Consider the following 18,073-nt stretch of genomic DNA (forward strand, 5'->3'; position numbering starts at 1 on the left):
AGAATTTCCCCCCAAGAACTGACAGCAGTTCCTTTGTGTGTGTGAACACAGAACGAGGTGGCTTTTCAGATCCTCTCCCTTGGAGACAGAGCTTCTTGGCTTTCCTTGTTTGTTTCTGATTATATGAATCAGGAGTTTTATTTTGCACTGCATCCAACCTTTCCTGCTTGCTTGTTGTTATCTGAGTGGATTGCGGAAGCAGGGCTGTGATCTTATTGACTCTTCCACGGATTACCAAAAGAGATGAACCAGAACCGAAACACATGTGCACGGCTGTGGTAAGAGCTTTCGAGAGACCCTGTAGATTGCGCTGTGTATGTCATTTAGAGGTAGGAAGGGTAGACCGTCTTTCAGGATCAGTTGGTTTACTGAGCATCCCTGTGTGCCTGCAGAGAAGGTCCGGAAGATTCCGTCACACTCACTGCCCTGTACTGTTGCGCATAACGGGAGCCACTTGGTGTGATACCGCTGTTTGCACGTCCTGAGTTCTGGCGTCCTGTCCTGATGCCTCCCTGGGTGTGGAGCTAAACTTGATGAGATCTTGGAGTATCAGTTTTATTCAGGAATTTAAGGAAAAAAAAAATGCCTCTGTTTTAGTAACGACAAATGCTGTCGACTACAGAAGAGAATGACAGATTCTCATACTCTTTGTGATAAATGTGAGATTTCACACAGGCGCCTCCTCTTGCTCCGGGTGGGCTGTGCGGGTCCAGGCTGAGCCGGCCTGGGTGGTGGGAAGCCCTGATGGCTGGCGGGATGTTGGCCTAGCCCGTGAGCCCAGGTGGTTTCTCAAGTGGAGGATGAAGAGCTCATCATCCGAGGTGAACCTGGTCCAGCTTGTGGGGTTTGTGGATGCGTGACTCGCATTCTGAGCACCTGCTCCTGCCCATGATGAGGCCCAGCGCCACCCTGGTTGAGGGGAGAGTGGCATTGTCTCCCAGGCATTGGGGACCTTGCCCCTCCCCTCCTCTGGGGTGGGCGAGGGTCCCATTGCTTCTTCCACACCTGTGTGTGCCCCCCCCCTTGTTCTCAGGAACAAAGAGACGTTTTATATCTTAGAAATAAGTTTACACATAAGGAGGCGAAAGCTAATGCTGACATACACTCTAGCCAGGGCAGATAAAAATTTCTCTATTTATGTAGAAAACTTTGCGAACTATGAGATGACCGTCAAGACGCGTGCGTCACAAATAAATAAATAAAAGGCACAATATTTCTGTTATTCTGGTAGGAATCAAGTTAAATGGATAATGACTACTTCTAATTGAGTTATTCCAACAGAGAGAGCTTAACCTTAATTTGACAAGCGAAGCTGCACAGTCACCGTTTTGTTAGAACTGTGCCGTAAGCCATTAACGACTGGCTGGTGGCTCCTTCTCTTTGCCTGAGTCAGCTCCCCAGCAGCCCCCAACATCCCGATTCCAGAAGGAGCGATTTGTTACACAGTAATTAACTTGTTTATGATAAATGGATGGAAGAAATGTCGTGGCATTTTGCTGTATGTCTAAATGAAAAGCATTTGCATTCTAAAAATTTCATGCTAATTAGGCTTAAAATAGTTTCCCCCAATAGGGCAGCAACTACTATGGTGTCGTGAACCTTTCGAAGGGTGGAGCTGCTGAGCTTGGCTCTCATGCGTTTGTTCAGCTGGTTTGCGGGGCCCTGGCTCCCCGCTGTCTGGTTCCCGTCTGAGCTGCTTCTGGCGAGCGCATGGATGGAGCTGCGTTTGCGCTGTCCTTTTGTTTCCAGGAGAATTCGCTGATGGTTGTGATGACAGGCTCAGGGCATACCTAAAGTACACGGTTCGCCGTTTTTGTTAGGAGGAAGTTGAACCTTCTCTAAGCCGTGCGTTAATGCGGGGCAGTTGCTGAGCTGGTGTCTTTTTCTCTGCTTTGTTAATAATTCAGGCCAGCCTGGCCCGAGGCTGCGCGGAGGTGGTGACCTGCATTGCTCTTCCGTGGCGGGCAGAGTTCTAGAAAAACCCAGACTAGCTTCTCTGGGAAAACCCCGCGAAGATGGGAGAGGGATGGGTGCATGGTGGGCCAGGGCTCAGGGGAGGTACCTCCCCTAGCTCCTGGAGACGACGGCGACAGGTGAGTAGCCGTGTGGTCTGGTGGACACAGGAGGGAGTGGGGTCTTGACGTCACCTGAGAAGGTGGGCAAACCGTGAGCTCCAGTGGTGGGGAAAGAGGAGCTCTCTTCCTGATGACTTCAAGTGGTGTGGCTTCCTCAGAGAAGCCCTCCCCTCCCAGCCCTCGATTAGTGAGGACGAGCCTGTGCGCCCTCAGCCACACTCTGCGTCCACCTTGGAGGACTGATAGCATCTGGTCAGTCCTCTCTCACTTAAAACTCCAAGGTTCCTGAGGGCAGCAGCTGTCACTCTGGTTACCATTCAGATCGTCTCAGAATGGTCTTGGCCAACAGGATAAAATCCAATTAAGAGAATCTTAAATAAATGAGGGTTAATTTTGCTCCCATAACAGTGAAGAGATAGGTGGTCAAGGGCTGGAGCGGCAGATCAGTGGCACATCACATGCCTGATCTTCTTTATTCTTACCGTTCTACCATCTTTAGCTTGTCATTGTGTTGCCTCATTTTTGCAAACTGGCTGCCGTGGCTCCAGGCGTTGCATTTGAGTGCAGAGCAGGAAGAAGGAGGGAGTAGTAGCACCATCTGCCTTTCTTTGCTATCGGGAGAGCAAACACTTTCTCAGAACCTCTCCAGAAGTGCTCACTGTTTAGAACTAGGTCATGTGCTCTCCCAGCCATAAGGGGTAGGGAGGCTGGGAAGCAAAGAATTGGACCCGACATCTGGTAGGTGAGCAGTTGGCTACTTGGAGCAGAACCTTGGTTCTGTCTCAGGAAGGAGGAGGGTGGAGAGGGTGCCAGGTCGCAGGCAGCAGCGTCCACCCCCAGGGCTCCCCAGCCGGGCCGAGTCTCCCACAGTGGCTGTTGAATGAATGACTTGTCTGCACCCTGGGCCATGGCCAGGGCTGGGCAGAGGGGGCTCAGAGGCAGGTGCCTGGGACCTGCATCGGAGGACCTGCCCCAGTGGACCCGCGTGGCCCGAGGCCCCAGTGCCTGTCCTTACAAGTGGTTTTAAAACACCCGCTCTGCCCGCAGTGTGGCCGGACCTGCATGTGTGGCGGTGACTCTGGCTGCGGCGAGAGGCTGGGCAGGTCCCCCACCCCAGCACCCTGCCTGCCTTGCGGCCTGGCGGGCGGGCGTCAGTGCTACCGAGGGAATAACGAATGGGTCCGAAGGTGCTGACACCGGGACGTCGCTGGGTCCTGGTCACTCGCAGGGCGGGCACCACAAGTGGCGCTAACGAGAGACTAGCCGCGGCTGCAGCCTGCCTGCCTGACGCCTCTCCTCTCTGCTTCCTTACAACACACCCTCTGCTGTGCCCACCACCCGGCTCCCACTGAGCCCTGTGAAGAGACTACACCTCCTGTCGACTCTCTTACACCAAGGTGGCAGGGTAGCCCCTTGCTGGTCAGTGAGATCTAATTAGGTTGTTCTATTAGATGAGGCTTCTGGGAAAGCTGTTTTTTTCCTGATGAAGAGACACAGACTCAGTGGCCATTCCTCCTGCCTTTTGCCCTTACCTTTTCCTTTTTCATGGAGTACAGATGTGATTGTTGGGGCCCCGCAGCTATCTTGTGACTATGAGGATGGTGGAGCAGAAAATGGGTCCCAGGTGGCAACCTTGAACAACTACAACTCTGGACATATTGTCCCTGGAGAGGTGAGAAAAACAAGGTTAAAATACCACAGTTGAGCTTCTTGTGGCATGCAGCCAAATGCAGTCACTGACGTTAGGAAAGCAAGAGCTGTGCATTCTAGCAAGTGCCTATCTTTCCCTCTGGAAGCTCAGAGCACATTGCATCCTCTGCCCTGAGCCTGGGTTTCCAGCTTCCTCTCCCTGCCCTTTGGGCCTTGGGCCTTGGCCTCTCCCTCTGCTCCTTGGTGAATTAGTATCTGTGTCCAGCACGCTGGATGGCAGAGAGCATGTCATGGGCACTTGGTAAATGTTTGTTGAGTAGATGAAACAAAGTCACCACTTGAAACTCTCTCTGAGGCCGGGGTATGAATGAATCACTCCATGTATTAAGCAGGGCTGTCTGTCTGATGCGCCCATCAGAGAACGTGAAATCCACTGGATCTCTTAGCCCCCTGTTCCAGGAAGCCAGGAGATGGTGCCTTGGGACTTTGTCCACAGTATTGACTGGCTTCCAGGAGCCTTGGTCCTGCCTGAGATGTGGAGACGCATGACGGGTAAGCAGGCCCAGCCCTGGCAGGCGGCTCTGGCAGCTCCAGGCCTGGATGTTCCTACTTCTTCCACCCCTGGGCCCCCTCTGCCTCAGTTGGCGTGGCCTCGGGTCCCTGGGAAGGAGCCTCCACGGCCCGTGCTGGAGGCCGCGACGCCCCTGGCGGTCCTGAGAGACCATGCCTTTGCAGGGGCCAGCGTTGCTCTGGATTTCCCAGCGCCTCTCCCGCTATAATTTTGCTTGGCCGCAGAGCTATGAGGTTTAGGAAGGGGAGTGTGTGCTTAGAAAGTGGCCACTCAGATGAGAAGTGAGGCTGACACCATGAGGGAGCATGAAGAGCCAGCTTCCCGTGTTGCCCCCAGGCCAGAGCCCACGCATGCAGATGGAGGCCCTGAGAGCCACAATCAGAAACAAAACGAGGCAAAGACTGTGCCCCTTGCAGTCAGCCATCAGGCGCCCCTTGTGCCCATCACAACCCCCGTGTGCCCATTAGGTGCCCCTGTGCCCATCAGGCACCCTGTGTGGCCATCATGTGCCCTGTGTGCCCATCAGGTGCCCTGTGTTCCCGTCTCACACTCTGTTTGGCCATCACACTCCCCATGTGCCCATCACGGGCCCCGTGTGCCCATCACGTGCCCGTGTGCCCATCAAGTGACCATCAGGTGCCCCGTGTGCCTGTCAGACGCCCCGTGTGCCACTGCTTCCATCACTCCCCCTGCAGCCCCGAGAGGGAGGTGCTAGGGTGTGGCCACTCCACACCGCGTCCCCAAGGTGATGGATCAGGGGCTTCCTGGGCATCTTTTACCCTCTGCCCCCTCCATAATCACCTGTCATTAAATGAAAATTCTCGCTGGAGAAGAAGCTGCACACACAGACGTGAGGTTGACGGACTCATTGACGCTGTGGCTTAAAGATTAAGATTTTTGCGTTTCTGAAATATGGATCTTCCTGGAGTCATGGGATGAGGAGATGCGAGACTGTGCGTGGCTATGATATTATGATAACGTCGAGTCTGGCCAGACTCTGTGCCAGCTTCTGCGTCCGCTGTCGCCTGTCGTCCTCAAGAACACCCTTCCGGGGAGATGAAGCTGTTCCTGTTGTGTGGGTCAGAAACTGATGATCGGCGAGGTTGAGAGGTTGGCCTAAATGCGTGCCCTTCCCTGTATCTCCGGTCTTTGTCCAGACCTGCACGTTTAGCTCATTCGCACCTCCCATGTGATGTGAACGAAGATGGTTTTAGAGCCTGAACTTTTATGCAGACCGGAGGGTAGCCCAGGTGTTCCGGGGGCACCGTGATAAAATTAGCAATTATCAGCAGTCAGACGTGCTAATTGTTTCTCATCTCGGACACTGGCAACAAGCTAGAAGCCCGGTGCATCTCGGTGCTTGATCGCCACCCCCGACGTGTGAAGGCTCCCCGGAAGTGGGTCCAGACTCTGTGGACACGGTGGTCTGCAGAACGGGCCCTGGACTGGAAGAGCCAGAGTCTGTGACGCTCAGGGAGTTTTCCCTTCTAGGCCTGTAGCAGACAGCCCCAGAGCAGCATCCTTACCGGCTTTCAGCCTCTGCCGGCATCGGGGAGACGGCCAAGAGAGACCCCGGCAAGGCATCCGGCTGGCTCTGGAATCCTGGGACACATTTGGGCTGTGCTGGGTGTCGGCACAGAACCACGGTCCCGAGCCGCTCCCACTGTGGCTGGGAGCTCTGGGGACGTTGACGAGGCCTGTGATGGCGGATTGTGAGAGCAGCCGGGGACGCTGGTCTGGAGGAGCCACCCGCCCCACTCTCCCGCACCAGCTCGGGGTTGGGGGCATCCAGTAACGGCCTCCTCTGCCTGGGTCAGGGGTCCTGGGTGTTTGCAGGGGCCTCCGACTCTAGGTTTCTGGTCCTCTCGCTCGCTCGCTCTATCTTTTCTCGGAGGCACAGTGAAGAAGATGCCAGAACTAATCAGGAGCTGAGAGCCAGCGAGCCAGCAGGCACTCGTCCTTTCAGAAAACGTAGCTGTTATTCTGACTTTTTAAAGAAGCAGTCTTTCCTCCGGCGAATCCCGCCGTAAGAAACCCCGTGAGCCGAGTGAGCTCCTTTCTGTCGAGCGTGCTAAAGCTCTCCCGCGTGTGTCCTTGTAAAACCTCGCGGCCCTTCGCTCCTTCTTTCAAGATTCGTCCTCAGAGCAGACTGTGGTGTGTTGTAAGCTGGGCTGAGAAGATTGCTTTTTGTCAAAAGGCTCAGAATGGTGGCGACTTTTTGCCCGAGCTCTAGGCTGCCCTCTCCTGGTGGCCTCCAGTATTGTGCCACACTGCTCCGCTTCTTAAACCAGAGAGCAAAACAAAACCACAAAAGATGACATGGTTATCTTTGACCCGGGTGTGCCGCCGAAGGCCGCTTCCCTCCCGGCCTCCATCAGGGGCAGCTGATGTCTTTCGAGGACTCTCCATATGCCAACATGTCCTCCCATTTGATGCCTTTGGGACACCTGCGGGCCCAGGGCAGTGGGTGGCCTGACCCCGTCGCCTGGGTGTGTGTTGAGGTCACTATGATTCATGTGACTTTCCGTCGTGCACTCTGTGCCTTTTCCAGGGTGGAATTTGCTAAGATTATGGATTGCATTCATTTCTTAGTGTGGCACAAATGACCACAAATTTATCGGCTTGAAAGATACAAATTTATCATCTTTCAGTTCTGGAGGTCAGAAGTCCAACATGGGTTCCCCTGGGCTGGAGTCCAGGTGTGGACAGGGCTGGTCCTTGTGGGGGCTCCAGGAGGGGTCCATTCCTTGCCTTTACAGCTTCTGGAGGCCTCACCACTTTCCTTGGCTGGCGGGCCCTCCTTCATCTTCACAGCCAGCACATCGCGTCCCTCCCTGCCTTCCTCCGTGGTCCCGTCTCCTCCTCTCGCTCCCTCTCCTGCCACCCCTTTGACTCGTAAGGACCCTGTGATGACACTGGGCCTCCTGGGTCAGCCAGGATCGTCTCCAGTCTCAAGGTCCTCACCTTGCCCATAGCTGCGGAGGCCCTTTGGCCACGTCAGGTGACATAGTCCGAGGTTTGGGGATTAAGACGTGGATGTCCTTGGGGCCTCCGCGTGCCGTGTGATGAGGGAGCACGCCTCGTGGGCGTGCACGCTGGTTTCTGGCTACCACGTGCTGAGGGTTTGCTGGGTCCCGGGCACCGTGCTCTGTTCTTCAGTCTGTTCCTCTGGACCCTCAGCGGTTCGTGTGGGCACCCCCACTTCACCGTGGAGGAAACTGAGGCCCACACTGATTGAGTAACCCACTGGGAGTCACAGGTTAGGAGGGCCCGTCTGATCCCAGGCTCCAGCCCTCAGCAGCTCCCGCCTCCTTCCAGGAGCTCCCGCCTGCTGTGCCCTGTGTCTGAAATTAGGCCGCTGACGGGCAGCTTCCTAGTGGGCCTGAGACGGAGAGCTGCCACCTTGGAGGCTCCGGAGGGTAGACTGTGGCTGCAGAGCGTGCGGCCGCCTCCCATCCAGCTGCTCGCAACGTCTCCTTGTTTGGCTTCCCGGCGTTTTCTTGCTGGTGGCGTGTGGGGATCTAGGAAGGATTAAAGTAAGCCGCCAGCAGCAGATAAATATCCACAGGGCGGGAGAGTGCCGCCCCTGCCTTGCCAACAGGAGGACGGTCCTGGTGGAGGGTGGAGGGGACCGGCTTAGGCGAGAGGCCCCTCGGAAGCACAGGTCCTGAGAGAGGCATCCTCGGCCTGGTGTGGGTGCATTTTCCACTTGGAATACAGTTTAATTAGGTTCCAGCCCTGGGGTCAGGGGACCCCATCTCTGTGTGGGAAGGACTTTGCTCTGTGTCTCTGAGCAAGACGGAGGAGGACGGCTCGCCCTGCAGGTCTTCCCTCAGGAGTGTGCGCCTGTGTGTGTGCGTCTGACTTGGAGAAATGTCGGAGTTTCTTTTTGTGTTGGTTTGTCCTGCCCGGATGTCAGTTTGAACACTGGCCGGCAACGTTGATCTGCCTGGAAGGCCGAGAGGGACCCTGGGTGTATGGCTTTGTGAAGCGTGCGGTCCTAGCACCTGCTTCCAGTGGGGCCGAGGGCGGATGCAGGCTGAGACTCACGCGGGCGGGGAGTGCACCTGGCTGGGAGCAGGGCGCTGTGGGAGGCGGCCTGAATCGGGGGCGCCCTCCCCTCTCGGGGCCTTGGTTACCAGAGTCCAAAGCAGAGAGGCAGGGTGTCCAGTTGTGGTCCAGGAAACGTCTGCCTGGGGGATGCTGTTAAACCCAGCAGACCCCTGGGTCCCCTCCCAGACCTACTGTAGTGGGTTGGATGGTGGCCCCAAAACATACATCTACCTGGAGCCTGGGAGTATGACCTTGTTTGGAGAGAGGGTCTTTGCAGGTATGGTTAAATTAAGGATCTTGAAATGAGGTTGTCCTGGATTATCTGGGTGGGCCCTAAATCCAATGACAAGTGTCCTTTTAAGAGACAAAGAGGAGAGACACAGACACAGAGGAGACGCCATGTGGATATGGAGGCAGAGACTAGAGGGATGTGGCCACAGCCCAGGAACTCCTGGCGCTGCCAGAGGCTGGGAGAGGCAGGAAGGCTCCTCCCCTGGAGCCCTCAGGGAGCTCGGCCCTGCCCACACCTCCATTTCACAGTGTGGCCTCTAGAAAGTCAAGAGAATAATTTGTTTTTTAAGGTATGCTTTTTGGTGAGGAAGATTGGCCCTGAGCTCACGTCTGTTGCCAGCTTTCCTCTTTCTCCCCAAAGCCCCAGCACATAGTTGTATATCCCAGTTATAAGTCTTATATGTGGGACGCCGCCCCACAGCGTGGCCTGATGAGCAGTGTAGGTCCACACATGGGATCTGAATCCCGGGCCGCCGAAGCGGAGCACACGAGCTTAACCACTTGGCCACGGGGCCAGCTCCTGCATTTTTGTTAGTTTAAGCCACCAAGTTAGTGGCCGTTTATTAGAGTGGCCTCAGGAAACTCACATACCCACTGCTTCAGAGATCCTGGGAGTGCGGCCTGGGCAGCTGGTTAACCCCGCTCCCAGGGAAGCTGATGCTCCCTAAAGCCGCAGGGCCTCAGGTGTCGAAGGTCTTTAGCTCAGAAGGGTCGGCATCCCTCATGAGAAACGGTGTCATCCGTGGGTGCCTGCCGGGTGGTGATCACATCTTGGAGTGCAGCTCAGGTGGGCGGTTGGAAGGATGCTGTGTGTTTCCGTCTCGCCAGAACTGCAAACGAGGCACTTCAGTGTAGCCATATAGTATTTTATATTGTAAAGCGTGACACAGAACAATCTCATTGGAATTAAAATGTATACGGAACATTTGTTCTCCTCCCATTATCTTCCCCTGTCAAATGGGATCTTAACCAGCATTATGGCTCAGATAATATCACATAGATACATTGTAAATATTTTGTTCATCTACAGATCTGCGTCTGTCCGGGTACGCATTGTTTGGCAGCGGCTGCTGGAGAGGGAGAGGCACGCTCCCCCTGCCGCCGAGACGTGGAGGCGCTCCTGGGAGCAGGCAGTCTCTGCCAGGGAAGCATTTGCAGAACGTGTGTCTCCCCTCCCCAAAACTGGTTTCCTGTGCAGATGCAGAAATGCATTCTTCTGGCTCCGAGCACGTGATTCCCGTGTCTCGGACAGCCGTGTATTCCTGCCTGCTGCGTAGCTCCGTGAAAGCAGAGGGTCGCATGCGCGCTCAGGAAAGCGGCTGCCGAGCCTCGTTTCCACGCCCCATCCCTGTCACTTCTCGACAGCTGTGATGCAGGTAGCCTCATGCACACTGGGGGACAGTCGCACACTGCCCTGCCCGCTGGGTCTCTGGTTGACGGGGAGCCCTGGGTGCCCCACAGGAAGCGAGCTGCCGTCGTGTCTCCCAGCCCGGCCACCCTGTCTCTCTCTCTGGCTTGGGATGGGCAGCCCCAAGGGCCAGTGTCCAGGATGGGAGTGGGCCTGTTCTTTCGAGAGAAGCAGGGCAGCTGGATGCCGGGGTGTCCCAGGCCCCGTCCACTGCTCCAGCTGGGCCCTGGGGCAGCAATTCCATTCCCCGCTTGTGCCCTGGAGTGGCCAGAGCAGAGTTGGGAGGGCCCTCTCGTTGGAAGGCGCCAAGTAAGCTGCTCTGTGGCTTTGTCCTGATGTTCCCTGGTGGGTACTCCATGAGGATTTGAAGGGGAAAGACACCTTTTTCCTTTCTTCCCTTCTTTCTTCAGTGAGATTTTTACAGAGGGCCCTGACTCCCTCCTTGGCGGGGACACCCGTGGGCATTCGGTTCGTGAGCTCTGTAGATAGGATGAGCTGCATCCTGCAGATACCTTTGGCAGCACCAGAATCCTACAGGGAGCCCCATGCCTGTCCCGGCCCCCTCTGGGGCACGGGTCAGACGGTGGTTCTGTTGTTCCAGCCCACTGATTGTGTCCCCCTTGTGCCAGACCCCCAAGTAGGTGCCTCACCCGTGCCGACTGGATTATCTGCACAACCACCTTATGAGGCGGTGCATTATTAACCCCCTTTACGAAGCAGGGTCGCTTGTGCACAATGACTTGTGGTGAATCCTGCAGCTGATTCTGGAGGAGCTGTGATTTAAGCGGGGTACCTGCTGCCTGAGGCCAGCCCTCCATTCCACTCTGTCTGTCACCTCAGACCTGGGTTCCCCCAGTGGAGATCGGGCACCCCGAGGTCCAGGGTCTCATCAGCCTCTGGGTTCTGGTCCCAATGCCCCCCCGTCACCAGCTGTGTGACACTAAGCGTGTGCTGAGACCAGTGAGCATGATCTTCTCTGGCACCTTCCACAGGAGGAGATCACCATTCTCATTGCACAGGCCAGTGTCAAGCATCCAGCAAGATGATCGACGTGAGGTGCGTGGAGCGGGGCCTGGCCAGCTCGTGCTGTGGTCCCTGGTGCTATGTATTCGTGCGAGTACGGCAGGCCCCACTCCCTCCTGTCCTTCCTCTCTCCTTGCCTGAGCTTGGGGAATCGAGGTGGCATCCCGGCCCAGCAGGACATGGTCTCTCAGAGAAAACGCCACATTCCTGATGCGTGACGGGACTCCAGGGCTGTGGGCTGTCCCTGGATGACCCCAGACTCTCATCTTCTGGGTCTGGTCCCTGAGCTGCAGTGAGCTGGCATCTGCGGCCGCCCATGTTCCGTTAGAGCAACCGCAGGTTCTGTGGTTCTGTTTGGGGACTTTTTGCTTCTTGGCCTTTACGTGCTTACGTGTGGGCAGAGGACTTTTGGCAAAAGGCATGTCTTTAAAATTGAATAAATAAATTATGGAGCAGCTTATTATGGAGCTCTGTGGGCTCCTGGGAGGCAGGGCGGCACATGAACATAAGTTATTTGCTGCCGTTATTTGTGAGTAGGGTCGGTTTGACTGGGTTACGCCGTATCCTGGTCAATGCTGGCGCCGTGATGAGCGAGGGGTGGGGAAGGCGAGTCGTCCAGCGGCTCCTGACGGTTCAGAGCCGGACGCTTTCATCCTAAGCCTGCCTGTCCACCTGCCCTCAGATACAGCAGAGATGTTCTACAGCTTGTCTTATCCAGTTCTTATATGTTAAGACGAAAACAGAATACCGGCGAAGGGCTGAAGGCAATAAAATTGTGATCAGAAGTCCGTAAAATTATAGAACTTATGTTTTCTTGAGAACTGAGAAGCTTTGCGATGACTTTTTTCTTGAAGGAGCTGGAGAGCTTAAGGATTGACTGGCAGGGAAGTGTGAGTTCACTTCCACGTGGAAGAGAAAAAAAAAGAGTTCCCTGCTTGAAAGGCTAATGGCTGGTAAACGTCAATTTTCTACAATCCTGGCTAATAAAAATAGCTTCTAAGACATAAAATGTCATGCTGCCGAAATTACAGGGGCCTTTGGAATCCGTTGTGAAGTCTCGGATCCTTTGAAGATGGTGGGGGTGGGGGGTGCGGAATGGAGTGTGAGCTTTAAGTGTTTTTCCTTCCTGGTTGAGTGATGGCACCTTTGCGAGAAGGTAGGAGCATCTTCAAAGTGGTGGATTGTTTCTCTGGGTATTTTTGGTTCAAACATTTACCAAACGCTCTGGAGTCACAGTCCTGGAAGCGGCAGGTGCATCTTTGTTACAGTAGATCTGTCCACCTTGATAAACGAACTGTTTCCGTGAGTCACGGATACGGCCCTACTGGGGGGATTTGCATTTGGAATACTGTAACCAGAGTGTTCTCTAAAAATCTCCCATTTTTAAATATGATGACAGTGATAGACTGGCTGTAGCCCCTGAAGTTAGAATGGGTTTGTCTCTACTTTTTAGATTGGAATTCCAGCACACAGGGATTCTGGAACTTTCTAGAGTTTCACAGGCTAGACTGGGGGATTGGAGAATAAGAACCTCCTCGTCTTAGCACCTCCACCTGTCTCCCAGTCTTCTTTGTTTTACTTGGGATGCAAGTTCGAGAGGGCAGAGCAGGTGCCCGTGCGGTTAGGGAAAAGCCATGTAGAACCCGGCTTGAAAAATAACCACTCATGGTGTGTTAGTTTCCCGGTGCCCTTGGGTCTGGCATCGTCCGCTGTATTAAACTGAGCCCAGTGGCAATGGCACTCCTTCTTCCTCACGTCCAGCCTCACGTCCAGCCTCGCTGAGTCAGCACAGTAGAGGGGCTGGCAGCCTCTTTCTGAGTTCTTTGTGAGCGGGATTGCATCCACCGTGGGCAGGTGTGGAGCCACAGGCCTCGGCTCTAGCATCTTATAGACGAGGCTCCTGGCTGGAGGCTCATGCATCTGCATTTCCATCCTGAAAGCTTCCACACTCCCCTGATGGTGTGTCAGTGGTTCTCACCTGTCATCCTCATTCGGTGTGTGAGGCCACGTGAGCCTAAAATAGGATTTTGATTTTTCAGCACTATCTGCCTGGGGGTTGTACCTTTCCCCCGGAACAGGAGAAAAGGTGCCACTAACGAGACGGTTCTGTCACGATGTGAGAGAATCTTGGTTTTGCCTTTTCCCAATTGAAAATAAAAATGAAGAGCAGCTGGGGTCTCCCCTCAACTGCCGTGGCAGGGCTTGGGGGCAGGTTGGGCTCAGGGGCTGACCCACTGGGTTTGCAGTGCTGTGTTTAAATCAGGCAGCTGCCTGGGGGAGGGGAGCGGGGGCAGGGCCATGGAGTCTGGCCAGGAGCCTGGGGAGCAGGACGCTGCTGTTGCACTTGGTTACTTCCTTCTTTCACTTAACATTGTGTCATTAATGGCTTTTCCTCCCTTTACAAAAGAAGCTCCTAGAAGAGAATCCCTTTCAAGCCAGGCCCCGTCCTCTTGGCAGCCCTGGCTCTGAGCTGGCGCTCAGGATTGTAGGAGACATGCCCCATTGTTGGGTTCTAAAAGGAGGATTCTGGAAGGATATCATTCTGTGACATGCAAATAAAAAGTCCCCCGGTGGCTTTCTAAGGTTACAGCTTCAAGGAGGCACTAATTAATCACTTCCTCCAGCCCCAGGGGAGCAGAGGGGCGCTCCCAAGATAAGGAGGCTGCAGTCCGCCCTCCCTCTCTCTGCTCCTCTCCATAGGCAGAAAATCACATTGTTTTTTCGCTTTGAAAGGAGGTTATTTTATCAAGAAAGCATCCGCTCCATGCTGTTATCTAGGAATTGTCTTATTGCATTTCTCCCTTATCAGTTTTGAAATAATAGGATTTCCTTCTTGCTTAAATGCCACGCGGGTTAAAACTTCTGTCATTGGAAAATGGCATCTTCCATGAGTGCATTGTTTATTGCAGAAGCTCCTGGTCACTCTCGAGGATGGCGAATGCTGATGCCAAGACCGAGTCTGTGCTTTTCTGAAGGAGTCCCGAGTTCTGAGTGTCAGCCAGGAGCTGTGGAGGCAGACCCTTATCTGTTTATTTGCTAACATATGGCACTGTTAATCTCAGCTCACCGTCTCCCAGTGAACCTGCTCTTGGGGAGACTGTAGCCTCTCTCCAGGAAGTTATTTGATTTTTGATGTAAGGAAAAGGATTAATGCAGGTGCATTTTGATAAGGCTGGCCGTCTAGCGTGGCACAGACACGCTCGTCCTGCCCGTATCACTGACAGTCGGTTCGTTATGCAGGAGTGCTGCAGAGCGGTGATACAGGACACGCAGAGATAATTGTAGTTTTGCAGTTGAAAAAAATAAGTCTAGTGCTTTACAATGTTAAAATGATAACCTGTTTAGGAAAACTCACACTGCCTGTCTTTTGGCACTGGAAGACCTCTTCTCACGGCTTGACTTGGATCCTGTTAATTTATTTTTATTTTCCTGGGCATAAATTACAGTCTTATTTCTGTTTGAATTCTTAAGCTAGAACGTGGGACCGGCTGTGCACGTCTGCGGTTTTGGACTGAACGTATTTCCGGAGACTTTGCCCCAACAGCGTGTTTATCCCTTGCTTTTAAACGGTCTCAAGTGTTGTGATGAGATGCACTCGCTCAGGCTCAGTGTGAGTAGCTTGATCTGCGGGGGATGCTCTTGATCCAGGTGCTAATCTCGGTGTTTTACCTGGGGATTGGGGAAGAGAGGATTAGAAGGCACACTTGAGCAGTGGATCAGCGTAACCCCGTATTCCTGTCATCTCCCTGTCCCACCAGGAAAATGACAGGGCTGTGCCTGAGATCCCTGAGCCGGGCTGGGGCTGGTGTTCAGACCTGCTCACACACATTGCTGTTTCCCCTGAGGCCAAGGCAGATGTTTTGATGGGGTGAATGTGGAGGCCCAGGATGGTGGTCCTGGATGATAGAGACGGGGCCTGTTACTCTGTCACAGCAGCTCTAACAAGGTCACAGGGTCAAGGGCTACTGGACAGAGGAAGGCGTGGGGGCCAGCAAGATGTGACACTTTTCATTAAATCGCCCGTTGTTCGTCTTGCTGTTGGTGGTGGCGCTTTACTTCATAAGCTCTTGTGGATCTTGGGTTCCTGGACGTCAAAGTCGCTGTAGCCATCTCTGGCCCCTTAACCACGGATGCTGGAGAATCCTAGCCTTCCATGCCACATCTCCCACGCTCTATCCCTTTTCCCCCATGCCACACCCACCCTTCCAGGCACCACTGCTGAATCACCTGCCCAGGCAGCTGGAACTTGCTAGCCCTTCTTGCTTTCTCCATCGTTTTGGCTGCCCCCCTTCCTGCCTGCCCTTTCACTGGTGGGGATCTTCCGGGGCCTCCTGATTCAGATGCCGTTTCTCCATTGAACCCTCTTTTGCTGTCTTCTCTTTTCTCTTCTCCCTGAGCTGAGTCAAATTAATTATTTCCACCTCCACTGTCTCATAGTTTTATTAAAATTTGCGGTGATGTAATGTTTATGGCACTCTCCTCCGTGTCTGCCCCAGTTGTGGTCTTATTGTGAGTGTGTGTGTGCATGTGTGTCTGCACTGGGTAATGGCTAGAGGAGTGAGGGGCGGGTATGTGTGATGGAGCCGGAGAGAGAGACAGACGCCCCAGTGCACAGACATGGAACCTCCATCCCAGGAAGGAATCTTTGCAAGAGAAAGGAGATGAGCTTTCTCCCACCTCCCGGAGGGGCAGAGGCTGGAACTGACAAGCAGGAAAATATGAAAGCATGATAATTAGAGAAGGATGAACATAAAATGGAAAAACCCAAGTATTTTTCATTTTGCACCTCTGTCTTAGGGCTTTCTCAGTTTATTTATTAAGCCGTTATCAAAGCAAAGTAAGACAAGTGGGTCCTAGTCTAATGAAATTGCCCCTCTGTGGGCTGTGTTAGCTCCAGGTACCCGGGGCATAATTGGATAACAATGACAATTATTGCATTGGGAGTTTTAGTGCGGACAGCCTCTCCCTTTGTGCGCTGTCTGCACAGCACAGCTCACGAGCGTTGAGAGGAAGGACGGACAGGGCTGACTTTCCAGCTCCGGTTCTGACTTGGAACTGCAGAGTGGGGGCAGGGCAAGCCTGGTGGAGCCCTCACATTTCACCCACTAGCACTTTTCTCTGGTTCAAGGCCTGCCTTATGACCCGGGTGAAAAGCTCGTCTGCTGCCGTTTGGTAACTCCCACTGGTTGGTGGGTCTCGGCGTCTGCAAGGCAGGCAGTTGCTTTTTGGGGGTCAGGGGTGGAGGAGGCCCACCTGTCGACTTCTGTTTATTTTTAAATGGTTTGACTTGTCCCCCATCCCTGCCATCCCCGCCCTTCCCTGGTGGCCCATCTGCTGCTGTCAGTTCACTGCTGAGAATGAGGTATCTCTGACCTGAGGGAACGGACACCTGGAAGTGCCCCGTGCGCTTAACTGTGCAGGAGTCAAACTGCTCAGCTGACAACATTTCATCGATTCCTCCCCTTTCCCTGCTCTGCTGGGCCAGAGGCCTCCCCGGATGAGGCCATGGTGCTGTGGTGGTGTAGCTGCAGCTGGAAGTTCTCATTCTGGTTCTTGAAACGATGGGGGCCGAGGACGCGATGGTTGTCAAGGCTCATGGTGACATCAGGCAGCAACCCCCCGGCTGCGGGCAGGAGCTGCCCCTTCTGCTGGCCCAGCCCCCGGTCAACAGCTCAGGGCTCATGATAAGTGTTCCAAGGGGAGAACATGCAAAATGCAAGAGAGGTAGAGGTGACTGGGGAGGGAATGGAGGTGGTGTACAAAGCATGCTTTGTCTCCTCCGGCAGCCGGAGCTGAGACTCTGCTGGTCTCCCCTCTGGCTCCTCTGAATGATGAGCCTGAGGGATGCCCCATGGCTCTGAGGAATGTCGCCCCTGGGGGGGGGGGGGTGTCTCACTTGCATGGGGGACTGATTCAACTGTTTCAATGATCTGGAAGGTGTTAATTTGATGAACTTCACCTCTTAAGGGCTGGCTTTAGAGTCCAGTGGCAAAGACCCTGATGTCGAGAGGTTGAAGATTAACTTGCAGGGTCTCTGCCATGCCAGGTTTCTGGATGAGCAACGAAGGCAATAGAGAAAAGATGAGCCGCAAGAGTCCAGGGCTGAGGCCTGGTTCTGCTCTGGGTTCCCCACCTCTCTTACTCTGAGGGCCGCCCCACATTCCTTTGTTTGTAGGGCTGGGAAACCATGTGGCCATGACTGCCCTTCCTAAGAGCCGTCCCCTCTGTCTCGACTACAGCAGAGGCTCATTCTATTAAGTGTGCATCTGGAACATTCTAGAAGGTGGGCAGGCGGCTGTGCACAGGTGGTCACAACGAGGCGGCTCATCTTCCCTGTCTGGCTGATGGCTCAGGCCTCGCCCCGGCCTTGTTGCCTCTCAGCTCTCACTTTCAAATCTACCCTTTTCTGAAATACCAGAAGGAGCCTCAGAGGCAGAGCTCCTGCACCCCGATGTGCGCTCCTTGCCCAGCAGCTGGCTTAACACATGCCCTTTGCTTTCTGGTTTCCCTCTCTTCACACTCGACCTTGGCTGGGGACCATCTCCTGTGCTCCTGGCTGTGCTTCTTGTCACCAAGACTTGGCTCGTGTCCTCTCGCCAGGGAGGCCGTCCTGTCCTTCTGTCTCCCTCCTTGTCACTCTGTCCCATCTGCCTGTGGAGCACGCCTGCCCTCTGGGCCGCCTGCCGTTACTCCCTCACTTGTCACCCCTCCCTCCACAGCATCCTGGGCTCCAGGAGCACAGACCCTGCTTCTTGCTCCACCCCAGGGCCTGGAGCAGGCCGGGCTCAGAGGGACACTCAGGCAGGGCCGATGGCCGAGCAGGTGACGGATCGTGTCCCTGCTCTGCTCCAGTCCTCCCCAGAGCCATCCAGAGCGCCCCCCTCAGCAGGCACCCCGGGACTGTCACAGCTCCCCTCCTCCCCCAGTGCACTTCTTGGACCCCCTCCCACCTCTGGGCTGGAATTCCTCAGCCCTTCAGTCTCTGTCTCTACTCTCTTTCCT

The 18,073-nt window shown here is 54.5% G+C and overlaps 1 protein-coding gene across 1 annotated transcript in view; it reads left to right on the forward strand.

The window, feature by feature from the left end:
* The window catches only part of CDH4 (cadherin 4), a 597,516-nt gene that overhangs the window by 3,224 nt on the left and 576,219 nt on the right, over positions 1-18,073 (forward strand). The window lies entirely within an intron of this gene.

This window comes from Equus asinus, chromosome 15 (genome assembly GCF_041296235.1).
Source record: "Equus asinus isolate D_3611 breed Donkey chromosome 15, EquAss-T2T_v2, whole genome shotgun sequence".
In the NCBI taxonomy this organism is placed as follows: Eukaryota; Metazoa; Chordata; class Mammalia; order Perissodactyla; family Equidae; genus Equus; species Equus asinus.